Raw genomic sequence first — 11,511 nt, forward strand, 5'->3', positions numbered from 1 at the left:
CTCGCATCCTATTTATAGGAGGCTGGAGCCTCGGAGTACGCGGGGCGTACAGGCGTACGTGTCCGAAACGTCACTGCATGCGTCATCCGAAGAACTCGAGTGCGAAGGTTGTCAGGCTTGGCTGTACGCGGGGCGTACTTCGGATGAGTCCGATGACTCACCTTCGGATACTACCGGGATTTAATAATTAAATTTGATTATTAATTCATTAGTAAACCTCGAAAAATCATATCTTCTTCATACGAACTCCGTTTTCGACGTTCTTTATATCCACGCGTAGGTGAGACTACGCTCTACGAATTTCGTTTAGACTCCGTCAGCTAATTTTGACTTTTATTTTTATTATTTATTTTTAATAGGTCGGGACAGAAAATTTCGTTATAAATTCATAACTTCTTCGTTTGACGTCCGTTCTTGCCTAACTTTTCGTCGTTTCGCTACTAACAACGAGATCTTCGATTCTCGTTTAGATCGCTAAGGCTAAATATCACTCTAACGTCAATTCACTTTTTACGTCATTCAGCGTTGTGTCGGTTCTGTCGCGAAACTTCAACAAGTCATAACTTCTTCGTTATAACTCCGATTTTGGCGTTCTTTATATGCACGGAAACCTTGTAACATATACTACAACTTAGTTAGGATTATTCATCCTAAATAATCTTCTATCAAAAAGTCATTTTTGACGCTTATTGTCTCAAAATTGACTAGCCCTGATCTACGGGCGTTACAACCCCCCTCCACATCCGACAACCACCTCATAGCAATGATCGGATCCTGGACCCTATCATAAGTAGGGGGCTTCGTATTATCAAAGTCCAGATACTGAAAACCTCGACCGGCTCCTCCACCTGCCGCTGCTACAGCCGCTGCAGCTACCGCGACAACCATCTCTGCAAGAGCTGCATAGCGCTCATCAAAATACTCAACCATGGCGGTCTTGATCGACCCAAACATCTCCGCCTTGAACATAGTAGCAATCTCATGATGCAGGATCTTACGAATCCTGGCATCCAACTCATCCGTACTCATCTGACCAATGACCTCGGGTGGCACTGATCCACCCTGACCGCCCTCTCCTGATCCCGATCCTGACCCGGATCCACCCCCAGCATGCCTCGTAACCACCATACTGGAAATACACCGCCAAAAAATCAGATGCTTCCCCAATAACCCGGGAATCAACTCCCAACCCGACCCTAGGGGTTGTGACTTCCTTGATACACGTATGGGTCCTGTGCTTTCAGTAGTACGGGCTCATACTACCTTCCATACCTACCCATATTTATATCAAGTATCACCACAACACCCTAGCGATAAACATATACATGGCAACACTCAATCCTCACCTAAAGAGGAACTGATAACTACCTAACATAACAGGGAACCCTAGGCTAGCAGGCATCATATAATCAAGCAATTCTATCATGGTATATTGGGGTCTACTTACTGGCTCTGGCTAATCGTACCTCTGCGTCCTCCTCTACTTATTTTTGAAAACCTTTTGAAAACTATTTTCGAAAATCTCTCCTTGATTTGAGACTGGATTCACACGAATGTTCCTCCAATTCACTCAAACCAAGGCTCTGATACCAACTTGTAACGACCATAAAACTTCAACCAATTTAAACTTTTCAAAAACAACCCATATTCATTAAGTTATTACAAAAAGGTTTTCAGTTCATTTATTATCAGAGTATCCCATAAACATCAACATAAAACTGAGGAGTGGTATGATCACGCCTTCGCCTTGCCATGGTATCCTGAAGTACCTGAAACAATACACTGAAACTATAAGCCCGAAAGCTTAGTGAGTTACCCCTAAAATACCAACCACAATACGACACACATATCATATCATATCATATCATAAACAGAACAACCATGCATATCGAGTCTACTGTGTGGCTGGTCGGCCTGCACCAGGCCTTCAGTCCACGCGGTCCACTCTCTCTCCGAGTCTACAGTGTGATTGGTCCGACCGTACTGGGCCTTCAGTCCACCTGGTCCACTCTCCCTCCTAGTCTACAGTGTGACTTGTCCGCCTGCACCGGGCCTTCAGTCCACCTGGTCCACTCTCCGAGTCTACAGTATGACTGGTCCGCCCGCACCGGGCCTTCAGTCTATCTGGTCCACTCTCTGAGCCTCGGCACGTCTAGTCCGCCCTCTTGGGGCCTTCAGCCTATCAGGACCGCTCGTCGGGCCTTCGGTCTAACCGGTCCGCCCTGGGTATGTTGGCCTACAGCACAAAGCAGGACCCGCCTCAACCCAACCCCAGTCCAAACAACCATGTGCACATAAACATATAATTATATAACAATTCACATCTAATCAAACCGATCTAGCAGATCACATATCATAACAACATCCTAACGAGGATACCGACCTAACCGGTCACTAACATAACGTCATCCTATATACCAGGATACCGACCTTAACCAGGTCTCTAACAAACACCATCCTAATAACCATGATACAGACATAGCAAGCAATAACATATCAAACAGATACCTAGATTTCAATCCGATAAAGGGTCGGCCTTGGTGCCTTAGACCCTGTTGATATAGTGAGGATAACTCACCTGCAACTGCCGACTGAAGAATAAGATCACGCTGCTCCGACCACCAACACGAACCCCACCACTGAGCATTACCAAATAACCAAAACCAATAAATACCAATAATTACCAAAATACCCCTGGAAGTCAACTGGTCAACCCTTGGTCAAAGTCAAAGTCCTCAGCCAAAGTCAACCTTCCTGGTTGACCCTACTCGCTGAGTCAACGCGTTGACTCGTCGAGTCCTTATACTCAGAAACTCCCAATCACGACTCAACTCGCCGAGTCACCCCAAGACTCGTCGAGTCCAACAATCTTCGAGTCCCATCCTGCTCAACTCACCGAGTTGTCCCTCAACTCACTGAGACACGGCTTAACCAGAAAAGGCTAGGGTTCCACGACCAGACTCGCTGTTTCCAAGAACATACTCGCTGAGTCCAAGGAAATCTTCAACAGACTCGCCGAGTCCATGCACATATTCATACAACTCGTCGAGTGCACCCATGTGACTCGCTGAGTCTCTTCAGTTCTCATTCCAAACATAGGCTTTTCAAGCCATGCAGGGACTCCAATCCATAGATCCATTCCTCTACAGCCTAACCCTCACATAAAGTTGCAAACTTTACATGAAAGCAAGGAGATATAAGCCCAAAACACTTCTAGGACTAGGGTTCAAGACAAAGGCCTTCACCAATGACTCTTAGACAGGAACTTTAGGACCTTCTGGGCCATCACAAGTCTATATCTGAAGTAGCAACTTCAGATCTAAGCCTCAAACTCAAGATAGCCCCCAAACAAGCTAATGAATCCCAAATCAACCACCATTTGTGAATCAATAATGAAATAGCTTAAGGAGGAGGTTCCTTACCCCTGAAATGTGCCCAAACAGAAGTAGATTCCAGATCTACCCAAGCCCCTTAATGATGGTCTTCAAATCCCTAAGCTTCTTACACCAATTTTCTCTTCCAAGCTCTAATTTTTCATCAATGGAGTCACACACACACGAGATGAGGGTTTCTGGATCTCAAATAGGTAGCCAAGAGGCTGAAGGTGGGTTATAATTTTCTTTATATAGGGCACAATCCCCAGATTAGGGTTTTTCTCCCTTCAGCACCAACTCACCGAGTCCAACTGCCGACTCGCCGAGTCGGTCACTTAACACGTGACCATAACCGCGACTCGACACGCTGAGTTCATCCATCGACTCGCCGAGTCAACCTTCCTTATTTACACTAAGATCCCTGAACTTGCACTTCTGAACTCGGGGTGTTACAGTTTCACCCCAGGTGAATGTTACGGGCCAAATCGTAGTCTTACGTCACACCCAACCCAACTTAGCCAACGTTCTAACTTAACCATATGAATGTTGTGCCCCCCCCCCCCCCAAGTCTTACAACCACTCCTGCAACATCCTATCTCAATCTAATGAATGCTACGGGCCAGACCATAGTCTTACAACACTACCACAACAACCTATCTTAACCTAGTGAATGCTATAGGTCAAATCGTAGTCTTACAAAACTCCCACGATTGCTATGGCCCACCGTATGCTCTTTCCAACAATCCATAAGAATACCCAACCAAGATCAATATGAGTCGAACCTATAGCCTGCTAGACCCTATCAGGCGTTCGAGTCATGCTTCGAACTGTAAAGCCTTAATCAGATAAGGACAGGCAGATAGGCCCCCACACAACCCTCAAAATAAACCTAGTCACGAACCCAAAATGTGCCGTTGTCGATGCTTTATGTTTTCAGACGAGATGAATTTGACTCCTCAACATCTGCTTGGAAATATTTCCATTAACCCCAAGAGATTCTCCCCCACTTGGATTCAACTATTGTCTTACAAGTTCAAAACCATTCGAATTTGCAAGTTAACCCAATACTTCATCATTTGCTTCTTAACATACACACCTGACATTATTGGTCAAAAGAGAATCCAATGTCACCCTTGCTCAATGCCGCCGTATCATCCGAACTTCATTATTCAAGAACATCACCACCCAAACTTGCAAGAACAAAGATTCCATGACCAGAATACCTTGGGTAAATACACCCAAAAACCCAAGATATGCACCACGCAAAACTTGATGAACGATTGACGCATCCATAGCACCTTCCACTGATACAAGTCAAAATCCTCGAACAATTTCAACTGATGAAAATGAATGAATTAATCACTAGTGAAAAGGGATAGATAACCAATCCAGTGGTCTAACTTACCACTGAAAAAAACCCATGCGAAAATACACACAAAAAGCACCGAAGTTGGTTGATAGATTAACAACCGCTCTTCCCCTACTAAATATAGTGGTAAATACAATGAGCTAACCAACCCTTCAGTTGACATTCAATCTGAGTGGATCAACCACATATTAACCTAATATTTGTTGAACCAAGCAGGTACAATTGGCCACAACGATATCTTTTCTCAACAACTTCCGATGTGAGGGCAACACGTACATCCTTGGGAACGTGACGAGAACCCTCCCACCTCAGAGAACTTGGATTATAGCCCACATTACTCCTATTATGTCACAAATATCCTGTATCCAAAATCCAACATACTTGCACCACAACTTCCGCAGACCCATTCTACCAGAACCATAAAAATCAAATTGACTCCTGATCCTCCAAGCAAAATTCTCAGTTCTCCCCCACTTAGGGTTCAAACTATCATTGGTTGACGTCTTCCATGTCGAAGCCTAAGACCGAATCAACCATATACACTCCAATCATGTGTCCCGGTATGCAAAAATGGCATATGACGATCCTTCAAATAGTGACCAGACAATCATAAAGAAACCCTAAACCTTAGCTGGAGAATTAAACACCTCTAACATTACACCTATCACACATAGTCACAGAATCATGATCATAAATAATGAATGCAAAAAGAAAATGAATATAATATGTACCAACGATCATATCCGGCGAAACGCGGGTGTCCTCAGCCTTCAAATGAAATGTTCAGCTCTTCACCATCAGAGTCTCCGCCCTACCCTCGTGAACATCACCAATCCTCAGTGTAGCTGGAGTGGGCTCGCCACTCCACTCGTCAATCGTGGGCAGTCGGCCTTATTGTGGCATGTCTTATTATAGTGAAAACGAATCAGAATTGTTCATAGAGGGCAATCTTTGCTGATATGACCAATCCCACCACACTTGTATCATCCTAAACCTCTTGCCCGACATGCTCCATCATGTAGTTTCCCACACTTTCCATAATGGACCCGACAATGTTGGCTCTAGTTCGTGAATCGAAGGTTTGGCTTCTTCGTTGAGCCCTCTGCTGACTGAACTGAACCTGGCTTCTGCTTTCATCCAAAACATCGCCATATCGTGACTCTTCACTCGCCATGTAGTGGGACTCATCAAGAGGACACAATCATTTAAGCCATACCATGTCATGAGCATCCTTGCGCCATGTCGTGTCATAGAGTTTTTTTCCCTAAAAAACTCCATTTTGATCCCATTAAGTCTTTAGTTAAATCAATATGAAAAACATGTGTTACATATGAGATAGGAGCACAAGGACTTAGACTAAGTTGTTATTTGAGTTGTTTTTCCTTGTTGTTCATTTATGATGAGATTTTATTGTAAACATGTGATCATTGCATGTGATATCAAATGTTTTTTATTTTTATGAGTTGATAGAATTATAAATTCGTTAAGAAAACTTTTATAATCCCTTAGATGTATGAATAAAAAATCTGGGTTGTTACAATGACATTTTTACAGTAAAGAGCACTGGAAGGTATGTCGAGTAGTTTATGTTACCCGATTGCAATAAATGGCATGGTGTGAACTTTTTTGCTTCCTAGGAAGGTTAATATTTTCACGTGGCGACTCATTATGGATCATTTGCCCCTCAGAATGAACTTGGCTACAAAAGGAGTGAACTTCCCTTTGACTTTATGTGTGTTACGTCAGATGGATTCCAAAAATTTGAAGCATTTTTTGGATCTTGCGAGGTTGCTGCATGTACATGGGATTCTATTTGCCAATGGTTGGAGTTTCAGTTCCGATTGACCCTCTCCTATTCGGTTTTGCTTGTTTGACCGGACTTGTTGTCTTTGTCTAAAATCAAGAGGTCGGTGATTCAAGTGGTAATTCAAATAACATGGTGGGTTTTATGTATATATTAGAATCATTTAGCATTTGGTAATGCGAACATTCGTAAGGAGCTTTTTTTAATTTTTTTTTTTGTGCTAGATTCTTATTATTTTTTGTGGTTTCTAGTAGAAATCGTAATTATATATATACTAATTGAGAAGCACCACATGAACAGTTCTCTATTCTTATTGGTTGATTTTTTTTTAGTTTTTTCTATTTTTTTGATAATTTGTCTCCAATTTTTTTTTATTTTTTTTAAGTGAAAAGCTGCTGGCTGGGGTTTAAGAGATTGGGGTTACGTGTGTTACCTTCTATTTTCCACCTTTGAAACACGTGTCTATGTTATGTTTTCCACTACTTAGATACTTAATTGAGAAGCACCACATGAACAGTTCTCTATTCTTATTGGTTGATTTTTTTTTAGTTTTTTCTATTTTTTTGATAATTTGTCTCCAATTTTTTTTTATTTTTTTTAAGTGAAAAGCTGCTGGCTGGGGTTTAAGAGATTGGGGTTACGTGTGTTACCTTCTATTTTCCACCTTTGGAACACGTGTCTATGTTATGTTTTCCACTGCTTAGATACGTGTCCTTAAGAAGGATGCTCCGTTTTCATCGAAAATCTATTTTTTTATTTGCTCTGCAAGCCGGCTCCTCTTCCTTACGACGAACCATCGTCTCCCAACTTATCGACTCCCGATCTCATTCCTCCTCTCGGTGAAGAACGCTTCCGAAATAAGTAAGATCTTTATCCTCCCTTCCATTTTCACCTTCTTTCTCTTCTACCGCCTCAGTTGATGGGTTCTAGGGTTTGCCTTAGGGGAATGGGCTTGACGTTGCTGTTCATCGTAATCGTCTGCATGGAATAGACAATTCCAAATCAAAGGTAAACATTCACATTCTAATTTCCCTAAATCGGATAGCCGCTCCCAAAGGTGATTCTAATTTCATTCTTGCACTTGCTTATGTGTTGATCATCACAGGTTCGTTTGCCCCAGTTGGAAACCGGAATTACTAAACATTAGGGTATAAATATTATTTCTGCAATCAAACATAGAGCATGGATCGAAGGAACCCACCCTAATGCTTTTCATTCCTATCAAATTCTATATGCTAGAAACCATCTTCACGTACTAATTTTCGTAATTTAATCTCACATACAAAAAATTTACCATATTAACCCCCGTTTAATTTGGAGTTTGTAGGAGCTACCTGTTGCTTTTGTTACATTTAGGTCACGTTGGGATACTGCCCTTCATTTGTGGAAAGTGAGATCGTTCCTTCTGCAATTTGCATAATAGGTACTCCATGATTTCTTAGTATTGTTATTGATATCAGATCATATATGGATAAAAACTTACAGGAATGGCTGTGTCGCTTCCTTCTTCAAGGGCAAACCCTATTATAGGATGATTTCCACTGGAAACATCAAATACTTGGCAGTAAGTTTTCAATTATTACTTAAAACTCTTTCTTATTACATATTTTAGATTATAGATCTTTCTAAAAGTTGATGCTTATGGAGCTTGGTGAATTTCTATTAAACGCTGATGATTGAGGGGTGGTCTAAAGGTGTTTGTTGAAATGTTCAAGAGAAATAATCGACTTTTTTTAAATGTCTTCTCCTTTTCTTTTTAACCAGGAAAGTAATTGAAAGTGAAGACTGTAAAGATATATGAAGAAATACAACAATGTTGAGGTATATTCTAATTTGTCAGCCCATTATGTTGTAGATTTTTCCCCTGTTTTAGCAATTAGCATCTGTATTGAAGATTTTTGACATCAACAAATCTAAAGAAATGCCCTTTTTCATATTTTTGTATAATCTAATCCATCATGTGTACCAGAAGTGCCTCTTATGAGTTTTACATTGTTATTAGGATATTTGTTTTATGGAATTAATTCTTTTGAATATTTTCTGCGTTTTTTTTATTAGAATATGTTGTAACAATGCAGGGATCAAGGATGAAAACGAGAGAGTATCAGAGCATGATACAGAGGTAAGCGCTGGATATTACTCTTGGTTCAAGAAATTCATTTGAAGACTACTTATATTTTTTGATGCAGTTTTCTTGAATTATTTATGTTTGTGTATGCATAGATATTGGTAGCACCCATGGATTTTGCTAAAAAGGCAGAAATTTACTCATGATATACTTCCACCTGACCCTGAATGTTCAGATGAAACGTTGTTATAACAATCAGAGGTTAACACTAAAAAGGCAGAAATTTAGTTCGATGCCCAAGATGCTAGAAAGTTCTTCTGGATCCACCAGAAGGTTCAGGTTGATCAGAGGGCAGTGATGTATACTCAAAGTATACCTCCACCATTAAGATTTGCTTTTCGTTTTAATAAAATTTGTGCTGAAGTGTATCCATTTCTTTTTCAGATGTTGCTGGAAGACATTTGTTGTTGTAGGGTACATCATACAATCCTTTGGTCAAGACCCATGTACAAAAAACCTCATGGGTACTCCTAATTGTTTTGTCGAACTCAGTAGACCTTTGCTGGTATTCCTTTGATTATAGTTGGTAAAGAAGACATTAGATCATAGTTGAATTTATCACATTATGATCACTTTGTGAACAACATTTACTTTTACTATCTGTTTACGGTTTAGTAAATATATAAGATACATCCATATTTTGGCATTTCTTTGGGTATTTGAGATATTATAAAAAAATTGTTATGCTTTGTTTGTTTATTGAAATGGTTTCTTGCATCAGCATATTTATATAATGTCAAAGGTGATTTTATACTCCCTTTACTTAACTTCTCCGGTCCAAATCTACATGGTTTTCTTTTCTGTTTTTTAAATCTTTCCATTTCGTCTATTTCTTTTGTGTCTCCACCCCGCAAAGCGGAGATTCTTCCCTAATTTACATATATTTTAGATATGTTAGCTTAAAAACCCTTTACTTTCTATGTATCTCTTTTTTTTTTATATCTAGCATCTTGCTAGTTCCTTTGAATAACTTTTAGGTGTTAAAAAAAGGAAATTACGTAATCTAACCTATATATAGAAGATGAGTCTTTTTTATTTTTAAGAAAATAACTACTTTTATTTAGCTTTTGAAAAATAATCATTTTTTCCCGAATGCCTAATTCCGGACTACTGTGCACATTCCTAATTAGTTTTTAATTTTTATGCAAAATATTCTCCATTTCGGGTTTGATCTTCAAATCCCAGAGTTATTATTATTATTTTTTTTGGCATTTTCCCTTTTTTTGAAAAAAAATATATCCACTTATGCCTGAAATGTCCATTTCGATGTATTTATTGTCACATTTTTGAATAAAATGTCCGATTTTATGCTTAATAATGATATAATTTATATTTACTATGTTTGTTTAACTTGTTGTTAGAATTAAGTAAAAAAACATTTTTTTTTTCTTGAAATTCCGAAATTTGTCATCAGATTTCAAACTTGTTCCTGAAATTCCAAAGGGTTTTTTTTTTCCAAAATGAAAAATTTCAGTCCAGAATGTGAACTATTGGTTTGGAATACGGAATGGCAGTCCGAAATATATTTTTTCTCAGAAAAATTGTTTTTTCTTGGTTTGGAATGTTCAATTCGGACCAAGTGGTTATTTTGTTAAACACAAATTTTTTGGGTTATTTTTTTTCAAACATTAAATTGTAGATAGATTACTTAATTTCCCATTATAAAATTGGTTAATATATTATTAATTATTGTTAGAGTAGCATAAAGCTTGTATTTCCCGATCAAAATGGTAGATACGTTTCTAGCAAGACCATTAATATTTTCCATGTGTAAAAACCTTACAAAGCCAAACTGTTCTCGCATCTTATTAGTCCTCTATGTATTGTATACATCTACTATCCTACCATTTTTACCGAAAAACTTCCAAAGATCATGAATTTCACACGACTATGAAATATTCGTGATGTAAACAACAACCAAATTGTCAATAAAATAATCATAATTGGACTTCTTGGCATAAGGTTTTGGCTAAATTAAGTCTATTGAACATCGTTCCTCCAAACATTCTTACTATCTCCGTCATCTTAAGTTTTGTCTCCTATGAGAGAGAGAGAGAGAGAGAGAGAGAGAGAGAGAGAGAGAGAGAGAGAGAGAGAGAGAGCATCTTCTATTTTTTAATTATTAAAATTAATAAATAAGTAATAATTTTTTAAAGAAAATGAAAGAAAAATAAAAAATAAATAAACTAAGTTTATTATAGTCATTTCAGTTTTCAGATGGATCAAATACACCACCAAACTAGCTATCACAAATCCAAAAAAATTGAAGTTTGAATCAAAATCTGAAAAAAATGCATACCATACGAACCATTTTTACATTTATCTAAACAAATATAATGTTAACCGTTAAACAATTTATTTTTAGTAGGTCTCTGTCTCTATGTTAAAAGAAACTATTTAGATACAACTCATACAATCTAAAAGATTTAGGTATTATTTAAATAAAAATAAAATAAAGGTTTAGAAAAAATAGCAATAATAAACATGCATGGTGGTGCCTATCTCAAATAATCAACACATAATTGAGTGAGTGTGTGTATATTCACATATTGATTTTGTTCTTTTGGGTTCTAATAATTGAATACAAAATAATTCGAAGAATGAAATAAATGGCTAAACTTGATCATTCTTTTCTTCATCCTCTTTCCTGTGTAAGTAATCATCATTCTTAATAAAGTGAAGGTTAAAAAATAAAATAATTTGGATTTCAAGTTGTTTTAACTTTTAACATTTTTCTAATCGATCGGTCTGTCTACTACTAACCATTGTAATACATTATTTTTTTATTGACATTAATTTGAACCATGCTGTTCTTAAAAAATATATATATAATCTG

General features: G+C 38.3%; 1 long non-coding RNA gene across 9 annotated transcripts; it reads left to right on the forward strand.

Moving 5' to 3' along the window:
- The first annotated feature begins 6,783 nt into the window (after nucleotides 1-6,783).
- On the forward strand, nucleotides 6,784-9,321 carry LOC111888405 (uncharacterized). 9 transcript variants are annotated; one of them, XR_008230867.1, is made up of 9 exons: nucleotides 6,784-7,408; nucleotides 7,478-7,555; nucleotides 7,653-7,799; nucleotides 7,875-7,970; nucleotides 8,033-8,111; nucleotides 8,312-8,368; nucleotides 8,626-8,669; nucleotides 8,771-8,985; nucleotides 9,060-9,321. It is a non-coding gene; the product is annotated as an uncharacterized LOC111888405 (long non-coding RNA). The 9 variants fall into 9 exon arrangements; XR_002849181.3 differs by having other exon boundaries at nucleotides 6,786-7,408; nucleotides 7,490-7,555; nucleotides 8,061-8,111; XR_002849175.3 differs by having other exon boundaries at nucleotides 6,788-7,408; nucleotides 7,490-7,555; nucleotides 7,868-7,970.
- Nucleotides 9,322-11,511: the final 2,190 nt, after the last annotated feature.

This window comes from Lactuca sativa, chromosome 3 (assembly GCF_002870075.4).
Source record: "Lactuca sativa cultivar Salinas chromosome 3, Lsat_Salinas_v11, whole genome shotgun sequence".
Lineage (NCBI taxonomy): Eukaryota > Viridiplantae > Streptophyta > Magnoliopsida > Asterales > Asteraceae > Lactuca > Lactuca sativa.